Below are 23,144 nucleotides of genomic sequence, written 5' to 3' on the forward strand. Positions count from 1 at the left end.
GTCTTGAGTCTAGGACAGAAAATACTTTCCATCTTACTTACCTGGTTCTTACCTTGAGTAGTCTAGACTTGCATCGCTATTACTTTATCCAAAATAATATTGTAAACATTATTTAGTTTACGGTTTTGTTATAAAGCAAATGGGACCATTTTTTTCTCATTAGTTTTTTTTCCTTAAAAGGTTAAAAGAGTTAATTTGATAGAGAAGAGTTAATAAGTGTTGATTGCTTGACTTTTAGTGTAAGTGTTACATTTTCAATTGTTGGTTTATCAATTTTGTAATTTTGTTTTTATTATCAGTTTATAATGCAAACTGTGCTACAAAAATTATAATTTTTATTTTACATAAGTGTTATTTTTTATCTAAAATATTTGTATCTTTTTATTTAATTATTTGTAATAATAACTAGTATGTTGTATTTCTACTTAAACTATAAAAGTTTAAACCAATTGTCTAAATAAGTTCAAAGATATTTTATTTCTATCAATAATTAATTTTAAATGATAAATTGAAAAAAAAACTTTCTTTCTTTAAAAGTTTTAACTTGAACATTTCAATAATGTAATGAAAATTTTACTTCAATAAAAACGTTTTCTTCAGTTTTGAAATTAAAATTTGTAACGTAAAAATTTCATAAAATTTTTTTTTTATACAATTTAAAAAATTTCAAAAAAAGAAATTGTTTAAAATGAGCACTATTAGAGAAGTAATAATACTAATAAAACAAAACCAATTGCACGGGAATGAGAATAATAACAAAATTTTTGAAGATCGATTTTTGTAGTTTTTCAGAAAAACATCTTAAAGAGTGGTCATGAAAACTTTTAAACGATCAAATTTTTTTAAAAAATAATCTTTAAAAAAAAGAAGAAAAAAAATACGTGAACAATTGCATAACGTAATAAGCAGAAAAAATTATTGAAAACGGATTCAATAATTGGTTTCCTTAAAAAAAGAAAAAGAAACCTTTAAGCATGAAAGATATCATTATTTTCATTTATGAGTGAACGGATATCATTTTTAAAATTGTATATCATCTTCCATTAAACTCTTATCAGGAAATAGTTAATTCTAATAAACTTTAAGATGAAAAGAAGAATTTTTTTCTTTTCTTGTGAGGCAGATGGCTTGCGAGATCACATTCTCAAAAGGTGTACTTAGCCGATGCAATAGCCGATGGTAAACATCTGTTATCCAATTACATAAGATTTTCTGCGCAGCATTGAGACATTTTTTTTCTTCTTCTTAACATCGTCTTACTTAAAAAGGTTGTTAAATATTCAAGATATTTTTTTACGAGCTCTGTTTCTTACCTACTTTGTTTTCGTAATGAGTTTACAGTTGAATAGTACGTTTTTAAATTTATTTCTACTTTTTTTTATTAGTTTTTTTTTAACATTTCCGAATTGAAATATACTTCGAATTTAAGTTTTTTTTTTTATCTTTATTGTTTTATTTATTTATTTTTAAATTTTTTTTAAAAGTTCCAATGCCCACCTGTGTCAATATTTCAACAATTCAGGCATTTACAGGGCAGATTTGTTTACCACGTTTTCAAGAGCGCCATATTAGGTTGGCCAACGTTCTTCCCACAGTAAGGACAGATATTACAGGGAAGAAGAACATTGATGCAGTGTCCGGGATTCGAACCCAGAACTGATGCAAGGCCAGTTCCCTGAACCCTATACAGTCCAGTCGATTAGTGTTCTTAACCTGAAAACACTTTTTTTTGTTGTTGATATTTTTCGATGTCTACATCACTAGAAATTTTAAACTGTATTAAAACACAATATCGTTCAAATTGTTTCATTTCACAACATTTTTAAGGTTGTTAATGTACACGATTTTATGGTAAGGATCCAGGAGTTCTCGTGTCTTCTGGATTGGGCTCAAAATGACAACGTCACGGAGCAGAGTACACGACTATATCGGTAGTCGTAAACTCAAATTTGGGTCGGCTGTTCAACGATAGTTATGAAAGAAATAAGTGAGAGATAGAGCTCTCGTCTCCAATGAACTGACTCGAGGTCGAATCCCAAAATTTCAGAACAGAAAAGAAAGTGAAATACTTTCTGTTAATTACTTTATTTCTCTTCATGAAATGAAAATGAGTTTTATTAGTTTCGTTAAACGTGGATATGTTTATCCAAAATGTTAATTGTCAGTTGTTCATTCTAAATGACATCCTTTTTTTTTTTTTCTTTCGAGCATAACGAACAAAAATAATCTATCCGAATAAAAAAGGGTTATTTTTATATTCAAGTAAAAGAACGAAGAAAATGGCACGGAAAATAAACATAAAAGTTTTAAAAATGTCAACTTTTTTTCACCATAAACAAATGTCATCATCAATGCAAAACCACAGAAAAAAAATTGGAGAACTTTTGTTTTCTCTTTATTCTGTAACTAGGATATAATGGCTTGGGTTATCAAAACCCCAACAAACATTGGTGAAAAGATTTTCAAATCTACATTGAAAAGAAAAGTTATCGTCGAAACTACCAAAGCATGGTAAAATTTACCGTGTTTCTGTCTTCATAGGAGCAAACAAAAAGCACTTCAATTTTTATCGAAGCACTTTGGTAACGACTTCCTGGTAAAATTAACAGTAAAATTTAGTTTTATTGCCGTACTGTTTAGTACTAAATGTGGTAATATTTGGTAATTTCATTATGATTCCTTAGCATGACATAAAAACCATTTATTCCGTTAAATTCACTTTTCAGTTTTGTATTTTTAATTATATGTGAGGTAATAAGAACTGTAATTTTGAAAATCGGAATTTCAGTTAAACAATTACCATACGAACGGAAAGATTACCAAATGAATATTTTAAATGCCGGATGTTTTCGTTTTATTGCCAGGATTTTTTTTTCCCGTGTATAAATTCTGAAGTATAATTAAATATGTTAACTTTTCTAGATAAACGGGATCAATCTAGATAAACGGGAATATGTTTGGCTGATTTCAGCTAGCGCCTCTGCTGATAAAGATATCATCTTTTGCATGAATCTTACAGTGAGCAACCTTGCAACTCATAACTATGAAAGATGAGACGTGGTGGCTCAGAGGATAGAGAGTTTGCCTCACCAATGAGGTGAACCGGGTTCGAATCCCAGTGATGGCTGGTCGATACAAATTCCGAATTCGGCTCGCACCGACCACAGTGCTGACGTACTAACAGTAAGAGCTTTTCGTGCTTTTCCTCTCCATGTAATGGAAATGCGGCTTAGTTCCATCAAGAGAAGTCCTCCACGAAGGCAATTTTCTCCCGATACTTGATCCAGGAGTTCCCTTGTCTTCTGGATTGCGTTCAAAGTTACAAGGCTACGGGGTGGAACAATAGTAGTCGTCAACCCAAAACGTTGGGTCTGCTGTTCAACGACGTTAGAAAATAAAATAAAATACCTCGGAGAGTACTGCTCCTGGAGTCTCTTGTCTTCTGGTTTGAGCTCCAAATTATAATGCTACGGAGTGGAACATTGGTAGTCGTAAACTTAAATTTGTTTCCACTGTTTAACCACTGTTTTTCCACTGTCACATTATATATTCTTTGGTTTAACGACGGTTATGAAATAAAATAAAACTCTATGCAAATCAGGCAAGACTACTTTTATGTTTAAACAAAATAGCATAGAAAAAAAAAGTTTCTAAAGAGGTAACAGTTTTGGAACTATGAACTATAAACAAATGTCGTTATTAATTCCTGGTTACTGCATGAAGATGACTAAGAGGAAGATCCACGTTCAGTTAAAATAACAATTTCTAAATTTTCCAAAACGGTTATCGATTTGGATAAACTTGCATATGTTTGCCTGGTTCAACTGTTTTCCATATTTAATGATATTCCGTCCTTCATGTAGTAATCTAGCAGAAAGGGGAACATTAGGTTCAACAACGGTAAATAAAAAAAAACTAGTATTTTTTTATTTTATTTTGAGATCAATAGCAAAATAAAACAAGCTTTGCATGTGTAACAGTAATTATAGTTGACCAAATAAAGAAAAGACAGAAAGCAAATAACTATTTTTCCTCAAAGAAAACGGAGCTCAGAGTTCATTTATTTCAGAACGTTTGCTTGTAACTACTAATTTTTGGACGAATGCAGCATCGAGAATGTATTTCTTAAAAGAAACTATTAAAACCTTTATTAATGATGAACGAATAAAAAAAAAAACACGCCTGCCACGGCAATGAAAGAGATTAAAATGATAAGGTTAATTTCTTCATGAGATTTACAGATTTTATTTCGCAAAACCATAATTTAGTTGGCATTAAACCCATTAACTTTGTCAAGATATCACCTGCAATTTCCGTGCGAACAATTGTTCTCAGTGTTGTATATCACAGATTTAGAAAAGAAGAAATTAAAAAAAGAAAAGTTTTATTGAATTTTTCTTTTTGTCTTGATTTCAAATGGTTGAAAATACATCCGTTTCACGACTGAATCAAACCCTTTACTTCCGTATCGGGAACTACTCAATGTTTTTCGCAGGTCAAAAGCTCAAGGAGTTCCACAAAAGTTGGTATTATTCTTTTTCCACCAAATGTGTTAACTTCGGTTTCACAATTTGTACTTTACTTTTTGAACTTAATGACATTTTAGCGGATGTTTCAGAATTTTCAGTTTTGGTTTTTTTTCTTCTTTTAGTTGTCATGGCTTTGATTATCAGAGATGGGCGTCTCACAAATATCGGATTGCGATGAGGAAATGCGGTGCGTGAGGTAGGGGCCCCTTTTTGGGGACTGGTGCCCCACTTCGTGCTTGGGTACCTTTCCCAAGCGAGACTTAGTGTAGGCGGGGGGTCGAAAAGCGTTGTTTTTTTTCTTTATATCTTGTGCAGGAATGATCACTAATTGCAAGCTCCAGCTGAAAAATGTTTATTTTATTTCTCAATGAAAATTACCTTTGAGAAAAAATAAATAAAGGAATTAGTTTTGATGTTCAAGTTTTTTTCTTCTTTGTTTAGCCTTGACCAGATTCAAAAGAGAACAGGAAATTGTTCTGCTTTACCTAAAGCTTAGAATTCTACCTCATTTCGCTCACACAAGATAATTCTTTTCCTTCGAAATAAAATGTTAGTGATATGTTTGTTATAAAATATAATAAGTAGTAAGTAATAAGAATCATTCTAAAAAATCAAAAAAAAAGGCTCTAAATGAACATTATGTTAAATATAAGAGAATATCCCTTTTGATTCCACTGTTTTTTTTTTTTTTTTTTTTTTTTTCAAATCGGCCGTGTGTGACTTTTTTTTATGAGCATTCTTATTTTGTCGATATAAAAACAAGAAGAAGACTAAAATGATGAGAATAAAATATTCAAATTAAAATTGGGTGATTAAACAAAGATTCAAGTATTATGCCTCATATAAAAACAAAACGAAAATTAAAATGATGACATTCAAATTAAATCTGATACATTTAACAAATATTCAAAAAGTATGGGCCTTACATAAAAACAAGAAGAAAATTAAAATGATTCAAACATTCAAATTAAAACTGTACTTGCACATAAAGAAATGAATATTTTTGTATAATACATTTACACGAAATGCATTCACACATTATATGTGCATAATACATTCACGCATAATGCATGTACACAGTACATTTGCATGAAAACAAGAAGAAAATTAAAATGATGACAATAAATCGTTCAAATTAAAGCTGATACATTTAACAAATATTCAAATTGTATGGATGTACATTAAAATGAGAAGAATATTAAAATGATGAGAGTAAAACATTAAAATTAAAACTGACGCGTTTAACAAATACACTCTATAACAAAAAAATCGACGCACCAAGAAGCAATCATCCGATTGCTTTGAAATTTCGTACGCATGAATGTTTTGAACAGATCAGGCTGGAATGATGCCGACTGGGGACGTATAGTCTTTAGCGACGAATCCCGCTTCCAACTGTGTCCTGACGATCATCGAAGACGTGTTTGGAGACGCACAGGGCAGAGGAGGGATCCTGCCTTCACTATTGCACGCCACACCGGCCCTCAACAAGGCATTATGGTCTGAGATGCCATTTCCTTTGACAGCCGGACCCCTTTGGTCGTCATTAGACGTACACTTTCTGCACAGCGGTACGTCGACGACATCCTGAGACCTGTTTTGCTACCGTTCCTTTTGCAGCGCCCTGGGCTGGTTTTTCAGCAGGACAATGCCAGACCACATACGGCACGTGTTGCTATAAACTGTCTGCAAGCTTGTCAAACTCTTCCTTGGCCTGCCAGATCACCAGATCTCTCTCCCATCGAGCATGTCTGGGATATGATGGGAAGGCGATTGCATCTGGCACGGAATGTTGATGACCTCGTTCGACAATTGGATCGAATTTGGCAGGAAATACCGCAAGAGACCATCCGGGAGCTTTATCGGTCTATGCCACGCCGTGTGGCAGCTTGTATCCAGGCTAGAGGCGGGTCAACACCTTATTGAACTTGTTACTGTAACTCTGCAATAAATTATTCAATTGTTCTGAAATTTTAATCATTTACTATTCTGTACATTGTCTTCCTATCCACCAATTTTCGTTTCAATCGGACAACTCCTTCTTGGTGCGTCGACTTTTTTGTTATAGAGTGTATTTATGTTGTAAACTCTAACACAAAAAGAAAATTAAAATGATGAGGGGGAAAAAAACATGGTTTTTGTCAATAACAGGCTTCATTTAATTATCTAAGCTCAGTTCTTGATAAAAGTAGTAGGTAACTCTTAAGATTATGAACATGTTTTAAAGATTTCCGAATATCAAGTGGCAATAAGGCACGTGATTTTTGACTTTAAAATTTGTCAGTTGCACTTTGCGGTTTTTATAAGAAAATTTTGTTTCCCTTAATAAGAAATGCATAAATTATGCTTTGTACAACTTTCATTTTTCTTTACTCATTTTGAATAAATTTTTTTAATGGCACTCTCATTATTTTTTTCAAAATAACATTTTTATTTTTGAGAAATGCTAATCATTTGCATAATAACCTCATCAGGACGTTTTTTTTTTTCATACTTTGCCAAAATAGCATTTGTCATTCTATAGAATGCTTAGGTATTATATACACTGCCTAGGGAAAATATGTAATACTTCTCATATTTAATACCTTGCCTAAAAACATCCGTCATTATATACAATACCTAGGCATTCTATAGAATGCCGGCGTTTCATACTTTGCCGGTAACACATACATTAAATGCATTTTGCAATCCTAAATATTTTTATATTAAGTTCTTTAAAGTCAGTATATTTATCTAAATTTTGTCGCATATTTATATATTATTTTATTATCAAGAAATTATTTACATCACGATTATTATTTATATTATCAAGAAAACAAATTAACTTGTTAATTGAAAAATTTAACTTAAAATCTAAGATGGTAAAAGGTAGAAGTCACATTAATAGCACAAAAGATTGAAATTAAAGAGAGAAAAAATGTTTTACAAAAGCTATTTTCAGAGTAATCTTTCTATGCAATGAATAAACTTGAGTCAGACAAAGAAAAAGAAGAAGCAATAAATATAAATCTTTCCATAACATGTGTTTAAGGAATGGATTCATAGTCGAATAAAATATGAAATATTAGTCTTTAAAAAAAAAAAATTGAAAATAGAATCTATCGAATAAATCCTGAACCGTAGATGGAATGGCGTTTAGAATGTCTTTGCAAAATGAAATACCTTCTAGGATCTTAAAGGTTCGAGGGGGTGACCTCAAATATGCTAATTAATTAATTCAGATGATATTTTGAGTTACGAAATATGACACAAAAATGTTCTTTTTCTGAACAAACATCTTTTTTTTTTCCTGACGAATTCAGATTCCGAAAATATAGGGATAACCTCAACTGGGAAATTTAGTCCCCATAGTTTGATCAGGAGATGAAATCGTTAAAATAGTTGCTAAAAAAATCAGATTTTACATATAAGACTTTTTTTAAAATTCTATTTCGCAGAAACTATTTGACCGATTTCATTCAATTTTTTTTTTTTTTTTTTTTTTTTTTTGCAGTGCAAAGCTGCATTCTTTAAAATGATTTTTGAAAAATTGTATACCTTACGCTTAAAAAATTTTCGACTTTTACTAAATAAAATAATAAAAAATATTGAATCTATATTGAAGGTTATTTTTTGCATGGGTAAGTCAATTTCATAATTGTGTGCAAATTTTTTTCAATTCGCTTCATAAAGTTCTCGAGATATGGTTGAAATACGCAAAATTAAAATTAACATTAAGGGGTCCAAACTTGTGACCGCACTCCTGACCAAGCTATGAAGACCCTATTTCCCAGATTGCGGCTCCCCCCATTATTTTGGGGGTCAAAAAACCGAATCCGTCGAGAAAAAGGTGTGTTTATTCAGAAAAAGTACGTTTCTGTGTCTGATTTCGTAACTTAAAAATATCGTCTGCACTCATTGTATGTTTGAGGTCACCGTCTAGAACCATTAGGATTGAATCCCAGAACGTGAAAACTCTATCATTAAATCGAAAATTATTCTGGCTGCTCCGATTTTTATTTATTTTAATTTTTTTTTTGTGTGTATGTGCACTGTATTTCAAGCACTGTTCTTCATCTAATTTAAATAATAAAATAAAAAGAAAATAAAGAGAGAAAAAAAAACTTTTTTGTAGACTTTTTTATTTTTTTTTTGTTCTAATCTCTTGAACACTCAAACGCACTCATCCGCTTTTAAAAGTGATTCGTCAACCAGCAGAATTGCAGAACTAAAACATAACTAACTAAATAAACGAATTAATTTATTTGCTTGCGTTCTAGCCTTCACATTTCACTCGGCGAGTGATTTCAGGGACAAGACCTTCTCATTTAACAACACCTGGACTCTTCGAGGACCATTTTCACATTTTGAAGATTTTTCCTTAAAAACAATTATTTATCGTCACGGAACATCGTATCGGATGGATGTCTATCATCCGTGATATGTCAAACAGAACAACGGACTGCTGGAGATTGATTCTCACCACAAAATTACTCGAATGTTCTCACCATTTTATTTTTCAACTCTGACAATAGACTGACGGAAGGTACAATTTTGTTCTATTACTATATTTCGTCATTGGCTTGTAAAAATTACTACTGCAACCTCAGAAGATTGCTAAAACGTACCATAATATCGATATCTTGCACCATAATATGTTACAAATTTGCTACAACCTTAATAAGGTGTCAAAATATACTGTAATATCGCTATATTAAATCAGAATATGGTACAAATTTGCTGCAACCTTAGAATGTGTTAAAATGCCCCACAAGATCGGTATCTAGAACCATAAAATGTACCATAATATCGATATCTGTTACAATAATATGTGACAAATTTCCTGCAACCTTAATAAGGTGTCAAAATATACTGTAATATCGGTATATTAAATCAGAATATGGTACAAATTTGCTGCAACCTTAGAAGGTGTTAAAATGCCCCATAAGATCGGTATTATGAACCATAAAATGTACCATAATATCGATATCTTGTACCATAATATGTTACAAATTTGCTGCAACCTTAATAAGGTGTCAAAATATACTGTAATATCGGTATATTAAATCAGAATATGGTACAAATTTGCTGCAACCTTAGAATGTGTTAAAATGCCCCACAAGATCGGTATCTAGAACCATAAAATGTACCATATTATCGATATCTTGTACCTTAATATGTGACAAATTTGCTGCAACCTTAATAAGATGTCAAAATATACTGTAATATCAGTATATTAAATCAGAATATGGTACAAATTTGCTGCAACCTTAGAAGGTGTTAAAATGCCCCTTAAGATCGGTATCTTGAACCATAAAATGGAACAAATTTTCTGCAGCTTTAGAAGGTGCTAAATGTACCATGATATCGGTATCTTGAACCATTGTGTGGTACACATTTTCTGTAACCTTCGAAGGTTTTAAAAATGCACCATAAAGTTGGAATCTTGGACCATAATATGATATAAAATTGATGCAACCATAATAAGGTGTTAAAATGTACCTTTGACTCTCTTTGTTAAAGTTGAATTATAGAACCGTAGTTTGGCTTTATTCATAGTATCGTGTCAATAAGTTCAAGAAATATGCCAAGGTGGTTCAATTTAGCACCATAAAAAGTTGCAGCAAATTCGAACGATTTCATGGTTTAACCTGCTGCAAAATTTCGAACAGCGTAGATGACGGTGTAACGATTAAATATCTACCTTTTTCTCACTTTTTTTTTTTTTTTTTTTAAATTTAGTAACCAATTTTCTTAGATAAAAATTAAAAAAAATGAGCATGCAGATAGAAAATAGCGATTGGAATTATTTTTTCGTTGTTGATAAATTGTAAAAAAGGAAAGGAAATTTAGTCGTAACTTTTTTTGTTTCGTTAAATGTAATAAAACCCAATCAAACCCGTTAATATAAAGTAAAAACAGTGATTTGCAAGCATCGAATGAATTTATAATTAATTTTCAAAATTTATTAAGAAACGGATGCATATTAGTTTTTAAAATTGATGAAGAAAAATATTAATTTTCAAAATTTACGAAAAATTAGATCCAAATTAATTTTAAAAATCGACAAAGAAACGGATCCAAGTATATTTATTTAAATAATTGACCAGAAAATAAATACTTTAGTCATACGATTATCCAAAATAAGAATTTTTCAAATATTAAGATTGCCAAAACGATAAATGAATAATTTTTTTTTTCTTTTAATTTTTTTTAATTGTACAATTTACAGAATCACACTTTTTGTAAAGATATTATGTTGAACATATATTTAAAGACAATTATTAAATTAATTGCCCAGGAAATTAATACTTTAGTCTATCTATGAGAATATTCAAATTATGAATGTATCAAATTTTAAAATTGCCAAAACAATAAAAAAAAATCATTTTTTAAGAGTTTTACTATTATATATTAACAGAATCACACTTTATCAGTTTATCCATACATCATCATCATATCTGGCTAGACAGCCCAGGGTGGGCCAGTGCCTTCCATTGAATTCGAATCCACTTCTCTCTACTTTTGACACTTGTTCGCCAGTTTTTCTCCTTTAGAATAAGGAAATCAGTCTCAACTAAATCCAGCCATCTCAGCCTGGGTCTACCTCTTTTCCTGTTCGTTAGGGGTTTGTGTAATAGGATTTTCTTTAAATTTGAGTCATCATTCCTTCTGAAAATGTTAGCTGCCCAGTTCATTCGATTTATTTTAATGAATTTCACAATATCTGGCTCTCTGTAGATTTTATACAGTTCAGTATAATATCGTCTTCTCCAGGAATTATTTATTTTTATTCCATCAAGGATGGCCCTCAAAACTTTTCTCTCAAAAATGGCAATTTTATTTTCACCAGCTTGAGTTAGGTTCAAGGTCTCAGAGCCATAGGTAAGTATTGGCCTAATTAAAGTTTATCCATACGTATAGATAAATAAATATATCAGAAATACATATAATCATCGAATTCAAAACCAACTGCACTAAAAATACATCCTAACAATTTTATGATTTATCATACAATAATTAACCAACGTCAGTTGTAAAGATATTTCGAAACAATCACAATTAAACAATTCCTAAAATAATTGCCCAGGAAATGAATACTTTAGCCTGTCTATAAGAGTGACTAAAATGTGAATGTATCAAATTTTAAAATCACCCAAACAATGAACAAATCTTTTGGTGTTTTTTTTTCTGTTCTTTTTTTTTGTTTAAAAAAAAAGTTTTATTATTATATTTTTACGGAATCACTTTTCATCAGTTTATCCATACGTAAATATAAATAAACATTTCAGAAATACATGTAATCATCGAATTTAAAACCACCTGCACTAAAAATATATCCTAACAATTTTATGATTTATCATACAATAATTAACCAACGTCAGTTGTAAAGATATTTCGAAACAATCACAATTAAACAATTCCTAAAATAATTGCCCAGGAAATGAATACTTTAGCCTGTCTATAAGAGTGACTAAAATGTGAATGTATCAAATTTTAAAATCACCCAAACAATGAACAAATCTTTTGGTGTTTTTTTTTTCTGTTCTTTTTTTTTTGTTTAAAAAAAAAAGTTTTATTATTATATTTTTACGGAATCACTTTTCATCAGTTTATCCATACGTAAATATAAATAAACATTTCAGAAATACATGTAATCATCGAATTTAAAACCACCTGTACTAAAAATATATCCTAACAATTTTATGATTTATCATACAAGAATTAGCCAACGTCAGTTGTAAACATGTTTCGAAACAATCACATCTATATATCTTTCCAAGTTCTCTTCGACATAAACTTTTTCTCAGATAATAGAAAAGTTATTAAACAACTCACGATACATAGGTATCGATATTCAACACTGTACACCAGATGGATATCGATCATAGAGCTCTCGGGGACATATATTTATGGACAGATTATTTCTCACTATAAATAATACGTCAATGACTTCATGAAATATATCGACCTTGAAAAAGTTAAATGTCAAAACCTCCGGGAATAGTTGGTTTAAGGACTCCTGTAAAAAATAGAAACGTGATGCGCAGTTAGTATCAAAATACGGGATAACTTCGTTCTTAAATCACGTTTACGAGGAATGTGCGTTTTGGAGAATGAATTAAAGTTGAAATAAGCTGTTGCTTTGCTCGGAAAAAAATGTGTGATTAGTTTCTATTTAATACTACGTTTATTCAGCGGCTTTGCGTTTTCTTCGAAATTTCGTTTTGAAATTATTATACCACAACAATATGACGCTGCATAGGATATTTTTATAAATTGTCACTACTGTTTTTACAGTCCTAGTTGACCTGTATTCGAAATTAAAAATGTTTTTTCAAGATTAATTAACCCTTAGATGCGGAATTTTTATTCAGCATATTTTTCATAATTTTGTAACAAATTTAGATCAAAATGAGTGTAAAATATTTCGTCCTAATTATGAAAAATAATTAGTACACCTTAATTGTGAAAAATATTTTGACCTAAAAATGATTTTACCTTTTCCTAACCATTAATATTTTATGGGCATGAAACATCGGTGTATTTTTCTGCGTTAAATGTAAAGGCTAAAATACCGTGATGAAATTTCTGAAACAATGAGATGTCCAAAATATTTAGTACCAGTTTGGGGTACTGATGAGTGGTTAATTGCTTACCTAAATTATTTGGTAATACCTAATTGGTATCAGCCGCTTTAGACGGTAGCAGAGATGAGAGTGAAGAAATCATCGACGCTGAGCTGAAGTCTTATGACAAAATGTTCGAGGCTTTGGAAGATGTCACCACAAGATTTAAAATTTTTATATGATTTTTTGTAAGTCTTAAAATTCTTTATTTTCTAAGTTACATCATTGAGTAATGAATGTTTGATGCATTTTAAGCCTGTTGTGCTGTGAAAAATTATTTATTCGTTGGTCACTTTCGTGAAGTCCGATATTATATAAGTATATATACGTACTTACATTCTAACATTACTTTTTAATTCTTGTTAAATAAAATATTGTAAAACAAAACATTTTCGTCAATTTGTAATCCTAAAAGTCCAGCATTTACATAAAACTTAGCGAAATTTAAATTTTGATTTGTAGCAAAACTGACGCAAGCTACAAAAGCTTCAGCAATATCTAAAAACTAAAAAAATAGCGTACTGCTCTAATGCTTTTTCTAATAAAACATACCTTTCTAATGCTTCTAAAACCAAAAATTTTTTCTTATCATCTCATTTTGTGTAAAAAAATCAGGTTTCAATGAAAATTTTATTTGTTTATTTATATATTTTTGGAATATATAATTTACAACAGAACAATACAATTGCTCATAAGAACTTATGCGCAGATTCCAAAATAACCAATCACGTGTTTTAAGTTCCTGTTTTAAAACAATAGAGATAAATCCTTTTTTAAATAAAAATGAATCTAGTTTTGAAGAGAAAACAAATAAGAAAATTCCAAGCTGTATTCGAATTAATGCTCAATTTTTATAAACCAATGATCAAAAAAGCCTATCTCGAACTTTTCGAATATCCCGATTTCATGAATAAAAAAATATAATGAACATGCCATGCATCGTATTTTAAGATAATTGGTGCGTGTACGTTGCAGTTTTAGCTTTCATTTTAGAACAAAATAACTCAATTTATTTTAGAATTAAATTAACAATTTTATTTTAGAATTAAATTAACAATTTTATTTTAGAATTAAATTAACACTCATAATAGAGTGTGTACTCATAATAGAGTGTTATCTTAAAATAATAAGATAAGCACAATTTTTGATGAATCTGATCCTAATTTTGCAAAGAAAACAAATAGAGAAATTCCTAGTTGTGATTAATCGAATTTAGTTTCGATCTTTATAAACCAATCATCAAAAAAACCCATCTCGAAATTCTAAGGTTTCTAATTTTGTGAATAATAACATGCCACGAATCATGTTTTAAGATAATTGGTGCATGTTCGTTGCAGTTTTAGCTTTATTGTCATCCCACTGAGTGAAATACATCTGAGCCACGCGATATCTTTCAACTCCTGATGGCTGTATGCCGATAATTTCTGATAAATTTCTCTTTACAACTTCGGAGAAGATGACAAAACAAAAAAATAAAATTGTTTACATCTTTCACCATCCATCGATCTGTCGCCGGTTTTAACAAAATGGGCCATTAGTTTTTTAGATATCAACATCTCTCGAAATATTCCTTTGGCAGATGGTTATTAAATGTCAGTTAAATCAGTTACGGTTCTGAGTCTCTATAGCTTGTCCTTTTAAATTCTACCCTTGATGGCTAGAAAAAAATGTACGCCATTTTGATTCATTGCTATGTTTTTTAGCTTTCACGTGATTTAAAATGGATTTAAGGATCATGCGTAATAAATTAAGTTTTCAACGTTGAAAGGACTTAATGGGGTATCTTTTATGAATGGATCAACAATAAAATTAAATTTATTTTTGCCAGAACTTTCCATTTTTAATAATTGCCACGAGTTTCTTATTTTTTTAAACAAGCGTTTGTTTTCGAAACCAGATCAAATTTACTTTTCTTCAAAACAAATTTTTCCAGAATTTTTTTAAAAAATTCAAAAGCCTATTTTTAAAATTATGGTGGCAGTTAAGCCCTACGTGTCTATTAAAATATAGAGTGTTCCGTATTTACCACTCTCTATATAGTAAAAGTTTGTTATAACGTTAATTTATAATAGCATAAGAAATTCTCGTTACAGCGAGTTCGTCGTACTAAGCTAATGCACTTATTTAGTGTTAAAATACCAATAAAAAGACAACAAAAAAAGTTTTAATAGGCATTTTTATGTCTTTTTCTTTTATTTTGATCAAACTATTTTGATTTGAAATATATATCAAGTGTTGACTGCTTGCGTCTACAGATTGTAATCCGAATTAAGTAACTCTATATTCTTTATAAAAGGCACAAATGCCTGCGACAGAAAGGCAGAAATATCTTTTCCCTTTATTTTGATCAAACTATTTTGATTTGAAATATATATCAAGAGTTGACTGCTTGCGTCTACAGATTGTAATCCGAATTAAGTAACTCTATATTCCTTATAAAAGGCACAAATGCCTGCGACAGAAAGGCAGAAATATCTTTTCCTTTTATTTTGATCTAACTATTTTGATTTGAAATATATATCAAGAGTTGACTGCTTGCGTCTACAGATTGTAATCCGAATTAAGTAACTCTATATTCTTTATAAAAGGCACAAATGTCTGCGACAGAAAGGCAGAAATATCTTTTCCTTTTATTTTGATCAAACTATTTTGATTTGAAATATATATCAAGAGTTGACTGCTTGCGTCTACGATTGTAATCCGAATTAAGTAACTCTATATTCCTTATAAAAGGCACAAATGCCTGCGACAGAAAGGCAGAAATATCTTTTCCTTTTATTTTGATCAAACTATTTTGATTTGAAATATATATCAAGAGTTGACTGCTTGCGTCTACAGATTGTAATCCGAATTAAGTAACTCTATATTCCTTATAAAAGGCACAAATGCCTGCGACAGAAAGGCAGAAATATCTTTTCCTTTTATTTTGATCAAACTATTTTGATTTGAAATATATATCAAGAGTTGACTGCTTGCGTCTACAGATTGTAATCCGAATTAAGTAACTCTATATTCCTTATAAAAGGCGCAAATGCCTGCGACAGAAAGGCAGAAATATCTTTTCCTTTTATTTTGATCAAACTATTTTGATTTGAAATATATATCAAGAGTTGACTGCTTGCGTCTACAGATTGTAATCCGAATTAAGTAACTCTATATTCTTTATAAAAGGCACAAATGCCTGCGACAGAAAGGCAGAAATATCTTTTCCCTTTATTTTGATCAAACTATTTTGATTTGAAATATATATCAAGTGTTGACTGCTTGCGTCTACAGATTGTAATCCGAATTAAGTAACTCTATATTCTTTATAAAAGGCACAAATGCCTGCGACAGAAAGGCAGAAATATATTTTCCCTTTATTTTGATCAAACTATTTTGATTTGAAATATATATCAAGAGTTGACTGCTTGCGTCTACAGATTGTAATCCGAATTAAGTAACTCTATATTCTTTATAAAAGACACAAATGCCTGCGACAGAAAGGCAGAAATATCTTTTCCTTTTATTTTGATCAAACTATTTTGATTTGATATATATATCAAGAGTTGACTGCTTGCGTCTACAGATTGTATTCTGAATTAAGTAACTTTATATTCTTTATAAAAGGCAGAAATGCCTGCAAAAGAAAGGCAGAAATATCTTTTTCTTTTATTTTGATCTAACTATTTTGATTTGATGTATATATCAAGAGTTGACTGCTTGCGTCTACAGATTGTAATCCGAATTACATATCTCTATATTCTTTATGAAAAGCATAAATGTTGAACGAAGCAGTTAGTTGAAAGAGGATTTTGAGTAACACCTCCATGTTTAATTAGGCAATCAAACTGGTTATGATATATTTAATCCCGTCTACCTTATTCTTAATTCTGGTTATTTAAATTGCGTTTTTAATTTTTCTGCCTTGCTTTCATACTAATTTCCTTTTCGACAAGAATTTTAAAAGCATATATTAAGAATGATCTTTATGGAACATCCTGTATGCTCCTCTCCCCTTTAATTTATTTTTTGATTTTGAAAATTATCAGATCCCTAGAATAATAATGGCAGGTATACAAGCGTCTTTTTAAATATTGTAATTGCGTTTAAAAGTTATGAAATAATTCTGACTGTAAATGTTGTTCATTTCTGGCCAGTGGCCTCTAATGCTTCAAAATACAAAAATGCTTCAAAATATTAAAATGCTTCAAAATACTAAAATTCTTCAAAATACTAAGATGAAGATAATTATCAGTATTTTCCTTTCTTTTTTGTTTTACATTTCTAATTGTGATCTAACAATTTGTAAATTGAATGTAAAATAATTTGCATATGAAAATTAATATTTGTTTGGGCCCTTCCCCCCCCCCTTCTTTCGCTTTTATCTTATAGGAAAAATCACGCTAAATTGAAGATTTTAAAGTTTAATTCCTTTCTCAATTATTTGAATGTTTGTTAACTTTTCATCAAAATATTATGAAATTAAAACTTCTCTAAGTAAATAAGATTAACTTTAGAAAAGGAGAGAGAAAAATCATACTGGAAATTATCATCACCAGGGATTTTTGTAAATTTATTTTAATCAGTATTAACTAATTAGATTAAGCTACACGAGAATTAGAAAGTAAGGGCTAACATTCCTTGACACAAAAAAAACTCCGCTGACAGCACATAAAAAAGAACACCATCTCATCTCCAAGCTAAGATTGCTACTAATTTAAAAAAAGTCGTTGCGCACTCAAAATTCCAGATGGCTTTTTCAAAATGAATAAAAGAGAGAGATCGAACCATAAGTTAGTAAATAAATCTGTGTGTGTGTGCGAAAAACAAAAACAACACATTTCTAACAACTATTTCTCCATCTGGTCTTCCAATGATTCAACACATCCTATAAACAAGGCACAGAAAATGAATAAATAATAGAAGACCAAAGGCGAGAATAAAAAATAAGAACGTTGAAGCAGATTCTATCTGCTATTCTCTGTGTGTGTCGGATTATTTATCCGCAAATAGCCAAACGATAATTTTATTGCGGAAAGGAAGTGCGCAGGCCTATCAACATGTTTTTTTGGTGACTGTTTCTGGTCAGCGTTGCCTCGCACCGCTTATGAGATATATCCTCTGATATTATTTTTTATAGGATAATATTCTTTTCATCAAAGCTTAGATAGGGTGTAGACTGATGGAAGAACATATGCCCCGTCAGCTATCAGTTATTTTGAAATTAAATAACTGTAGTTGAATTAACTGATTAATGAAAAATTAACATACTTTACTCGCGAAGAATATAGTTTTGACAAATAATAAAGAAATGACCTGCTCTAAGATTCACTGAGCAGAACATCAGTCCCATGATAATATTGGTATTTTATTTTATTATATATTCATCACCGTAACCTTGTAATTTTGAAACCAGTCCAGAATACAAGGGAACTCCAATATCAAGTATTTGGAGAAATTTTGGCTTCGTGAAGAATTTTTTGACGAAACTAACCTGCATTTGCGTTACAAGTAGAGGATAACCATGAAAACCTTCCACGGTTAGTCTGACGGCAAGAGGACTCCATGATCAGCCTACCACTGAGGATATTTCAAGTCAGCATTGTGGTTGGTGCTAGCCGGGGAAGAAATTAATATCAATCAGCCATCGATGGGATTTGAAACGGTTCACCTTATTGGGAGGCGAAAGCTCTATCCCCTGAGCCACCACGCTCAAATAATGATATGTTATATCCGTCGTTGAACAGCCGACCCCCAATTTTGGGTTTACGACTACTAATGTACAAATCCGAAACCTTGAAATTTTGAACCAATCCAGAAGACAAAGTAACTCCTGGATCAGTACCCCCAGAGGTTTTGATTTGCTATGGGAACATGGAGGACTTTGCGACTCGACAGATTTAACGTGCATCAGTCACCATTTACTACACGGGGAGCCTATGGCCGGCGGGGATCGAACCCACGATCGAACCACTCTTGGACATGCACCCAGTGCCCTACCAACCAGGCTATCTCAGCCTAAATAATGATGTGTGAAAATGCTAAAATATCGTACTTTATTAGAATTAAAATGCTAGCAATAGAATATGTTTTATTTTTTTTCATAACTGGTGTTGAACGGCTGACCCATTTTTTGGGTTTACATCTCTCAATGTTGAACTGCGAAGTTTTGCAACTTCCTGGATTAAGCATTAGGACAACGCTAGCCTTGGCGGAAAACTTTTATGGTGATATTAATCCGTAATTGCGTTACATGGAGAGGAAAACCACGAAGATATTTCGTGATTAGCCAGACGGCAAAGGAACCTCTTTGAATAAATGAGTTTTACAATTGTAAATTTCAATTTTTTGATTCTGGTTGGTACAGTACTCATTTATACAGAGTATAAATGATTTAAGTTCAGTTTTCTAGGTTTATTGAAAAAGAACCTTGAACCACTTTTTCCTAAGTTTCTTGAAGTCCACTTCGCGTTCTATTTTTACTGTGTATCCAAATTAATCCGTCCAGCAGACATTTGATCGCTTAAGTACACATAATCCTACACACATTTAAACTCAATTGGTGGCAGTCAGCGATCCGATGTTGTCAAAATATATCGACTGTAATCCGTTCGTTCGATTACACGCATTTGGAGAAGAACCATCTTAGCATTTAGAATAAAATCGAAGGTCAAGTACTTAGTTAATGATGCCGCATTGAGAATAACCTTGTAGCAGGGCTATAATGGATTGTCCGATAATCATGAGCAAAAGAAAAGCTTTTTTTTTTACTCTTAATCTAGAATTAAAAATAAATTATACGTCGTTCTTTTATGGTGGTGATCCTCTACGTTTTATTTTTGTGAAGCGAAGCGATTTTTCAAGGTTCGTAAAGTGTTAATTTTAAGATTTTATATGTTGCTGTTTTTTAATTCAAAAAACTGAAAATAAAAAAAATAAGGTTCGAGTCTTTTAGAAATAAATGGTGTACCAAATCTTTAAGTGGAGCCAATTAGCTGTACGGATGAAGCAGTTGATTTCATTGTAAAATTACGGTAAGAAGTATGGCACTCAGGGTGCCGGTACTTCTTACCATAAAATCCATTTTAACCGGAAAATGTTACGGAACAAAAAATCTGGCGTACTGTAATTTTTTCAGTACGATTTCATTACTGTAAAATCACTGAATCACTTTAATTAAATAAATATTGCCATGAAATTTACAGCGTAATATAGTTTACCACAAAAACCATTTTACCGGAAAATGTTATGGAACAAAAATTCTGAGATACAGTAAATTTTACAGTCACAGTTACTGTAAAATCATTCAATCACACTAATTAAATAAATATTGCTGTGAAATTTACTGTATAATAGTTTAACGTAAAACCAATTTTAAACGGAAAATGTTACGGAACAAAAAATCTGGAGTGCTGTAATTTTAACAGTTTCAATTATCGTAAAATCACTGAATCACTCTAATTAAATAAATATTTGTGCAAAATTTACAGTATAATATTTTACCGGAAAATGTTACAGAAAAAAAAATCTGACATGCTGAAATTTTTACAGTAATATTTACCGGAAAAACACTAAATCACTGCAAATAAATAAATATTGCTGAAAAGTGTGTAGTATAATATTTTGCGGTAAAAATGGATTGCGGTGATACTTTATACTGTAATTAAATTCTGTGCTTTTTTTTGTTGCTGCTGTGTAGGCAACTAAACATTATTAGATAAGTAATTATTGTATTATGAATATAAGTAATTATTGAATTATGTACTGTAACACATACTGTATTCTCTGTAACTTTTTTGGGGTCCTCAATACTATTGTAATTTGGCTCAGTATAAGGGTGGGCCGTCGGCTTTAAGCACTATATGGCGGCCCTCCCAGCTGTTGGCATATGACTCTTGTATTATGAATAAGTATTTTAATATTGATTAAAATGTGAGGATACGTAAGGAGTCCCCCCCCCCCCAAAAAAAAAAAGATTTTAATTTGATGAAACGAATTGCCTATGGCTCGAATCAATCTATTCAGTTCATTTGAATAACCTGCGTTGATGCTTCTAATCAAAAATATTCATGAGTATTTTCAGTTTTTGTTCTTTATTAATTTTTACTTGTATTAAAGTACAATAACGAGGTTAAATTCTTTCAGGAAACAAACAATTAACTAAAAACACGAACGGAAGTCAATAAGCTGGACAGGTGAAGCACCTGCCTGGCTCCGCGGCCTTGTTGTAACATTAAGGGGTCCCAAGTTCGAGAACTTATTAAGTAAATTGAAATTTTTTTCACGCAATTATTAAATATGTTTGTCCAAAGATAATTCCACGCAAAAAACAAATTTTTGTAAATATTTATTATTTTTCATTATTTTAGTCAAAAATAATAGAAGAAAATTTAACAGTAAGGTGTGAAATTTTTTTTGTATCATATTAAAGTTTGTAATTTTATATGGCAAAATACAAAATTGTCTGAAATCGGTCGAATAGTTCCTGAGAAATCAAATTTTTTAAAAAAAATCACATTTTAAAAAATCGATTTCTCAGGAATTATTCGACCGATTTCAGACTAATTTTGAGTTTTTCTATTTAAAATTACTTACTTTAAAATTAATTATTTAAATTAATTCTTAGATATTAAAAATTTTAAAAAAATTCAGATAATTTCATTCGAAATTTTTTTTTATTGCATCAAACTCTTCAACAGCTCGAAATTGAATGGGTAGTTAAATCAGGGTTCCCACGGGCCTTGAAAAGCGGTAACGAAAATAAAGCAAATTTCGATATTTTAATTTCCATGTAACCACCACTAAAAATTGGTTTTCCAAAGAAAGTATATATGCATGAAAATTCCAGCTTTGAAGCCATTTAACGATAAAATGATACATTAAAATAAGAAATATATTCTAGTATTAACCTAAATTTACTACTTCTAAACTTTTCAAGAACCGTGAGAACCCTGTAAATTCATGCATTTACTTATGTAGGTTTTTTTCGCTTTTCCTTTCCAGTGCCTTCTCCCCCCCCTCCGATTCTTATTTTTTTTTTTATTTATTTCCAGTGTTCCATTTAGTTCGGTAAATTTTTTTCGAGTTTTTTTCTTCCGATACTTTTTTTTTGCTGTGTTCTTTTTTTCTGTAATTTTTTTCGAGCTTTACCTCAGGTATTTTTTTTTTTTTTTTGGACAATTATTTTTTTTTTGTTCATTTTTATTTTATTTTTATTTTTTATTTTTTTAAAACTTTACTTTCGATTTATTTGTTGAACTTTTAGCTCTTTTTTTTCCCTTCTTTTTTTTTCTTCCTTCCTTTTTTTTGAAGTGCGCTTTTTTTCTGTATTCTTTTTGGGCTTACTCTTACGAAATTTTTTTTTGCAGTGCTCTTTTTTCTATATTTCTTCGGGCTTTCTCTTCCGACATTTTCGTTTTGCAGTGCTCTTTTGTCTGTATTGTTTCAGGCTTTCTCTTCCGACATTTTATTTTCATTTCTTTTTTTTTCTCTAATTTTTTTCGAGCTTTTTCATCCAATATTTTTTTTTTTTTTTTGCTGTGCTCTTTTTTCTATATTTTTTCGGGCTTTCTCTCCGACATTTTTGTTTTACAGTGCTCTTTTTTCTGTATTGTTTCAGGCTTTCTCTTCCGATTTTTTTTTTGCAGTGCTCTTTTTTCTATATTTTTTCGGGCTTTCTCTTCCGACATTTTATTTCCATTTCTTTTTTTCCTCTAATTTTTTTCAAGCTTTTTCATCCATCTTTTTTTTTTTTGCATCTCGTTTTTTCGGAAATTCTTTTTAGATCTCTTTCCCTCGAAATTTTCTTGCAAAGATCTTTTTTTCTGCAATTTTTTGAGCTTTTGTTACAGATTTATTTTGTTACAGAATAATTTATTGCAGTACTCTTTTTTCTCGGTAATTTTTTCGAGCTTTTTGTTGCAATATATTTTTTCCCAGTGCTCTTTCTTCCATTCATTATGCCGAGCAATCTCTCCCCACTATATACGGTTTTGATATTGAAAGTTTTAGCCAGTGTAGTGTG

The 23,144-nt window shown here is 30.7% G+C and overlaps 1 long non-coding RNA gene across 2 annotated transcripts in view; it reads left to right on the forward strand.

Moving 5' to 3' along the window:
* The first annotated feature begins 2 nt into the window (after positions 1-2).
* LOC122270252 (uncharacterized) overlaps positions 3-23,144 on the forward strand; it is a 41,492-nt gene continuing 18,350 nt past the window's right edge. For both annotated transcript variants that reach the window (XR_015434895.1, XR_015434896.1), the window contains exon 1: positions 3-239. This is a non-coding gene — a long non-coding RNA (uncharacterized LOC122270252). The remainder of the gene's footprint in view (positions 240-23,144) is intronic.

The sequence above is a fragment of the Parasteatoda tepidariorum genome, chromosome 6 (genome assembly GCF_982258835.1).
Source record: "Parasteatoda tepidariorum strain Cologne lab strain chromosome 6, Ptep-v5.0, whole genome shotgun sequence".
NCBI classification, from domain to species: domain Eukaryota; kingdom Metazoa; phylum Arthropoda; class Arachnida; order Araneae; family Theridiidae; genus Parasteatoda; species Parasteatoda tepidariorum.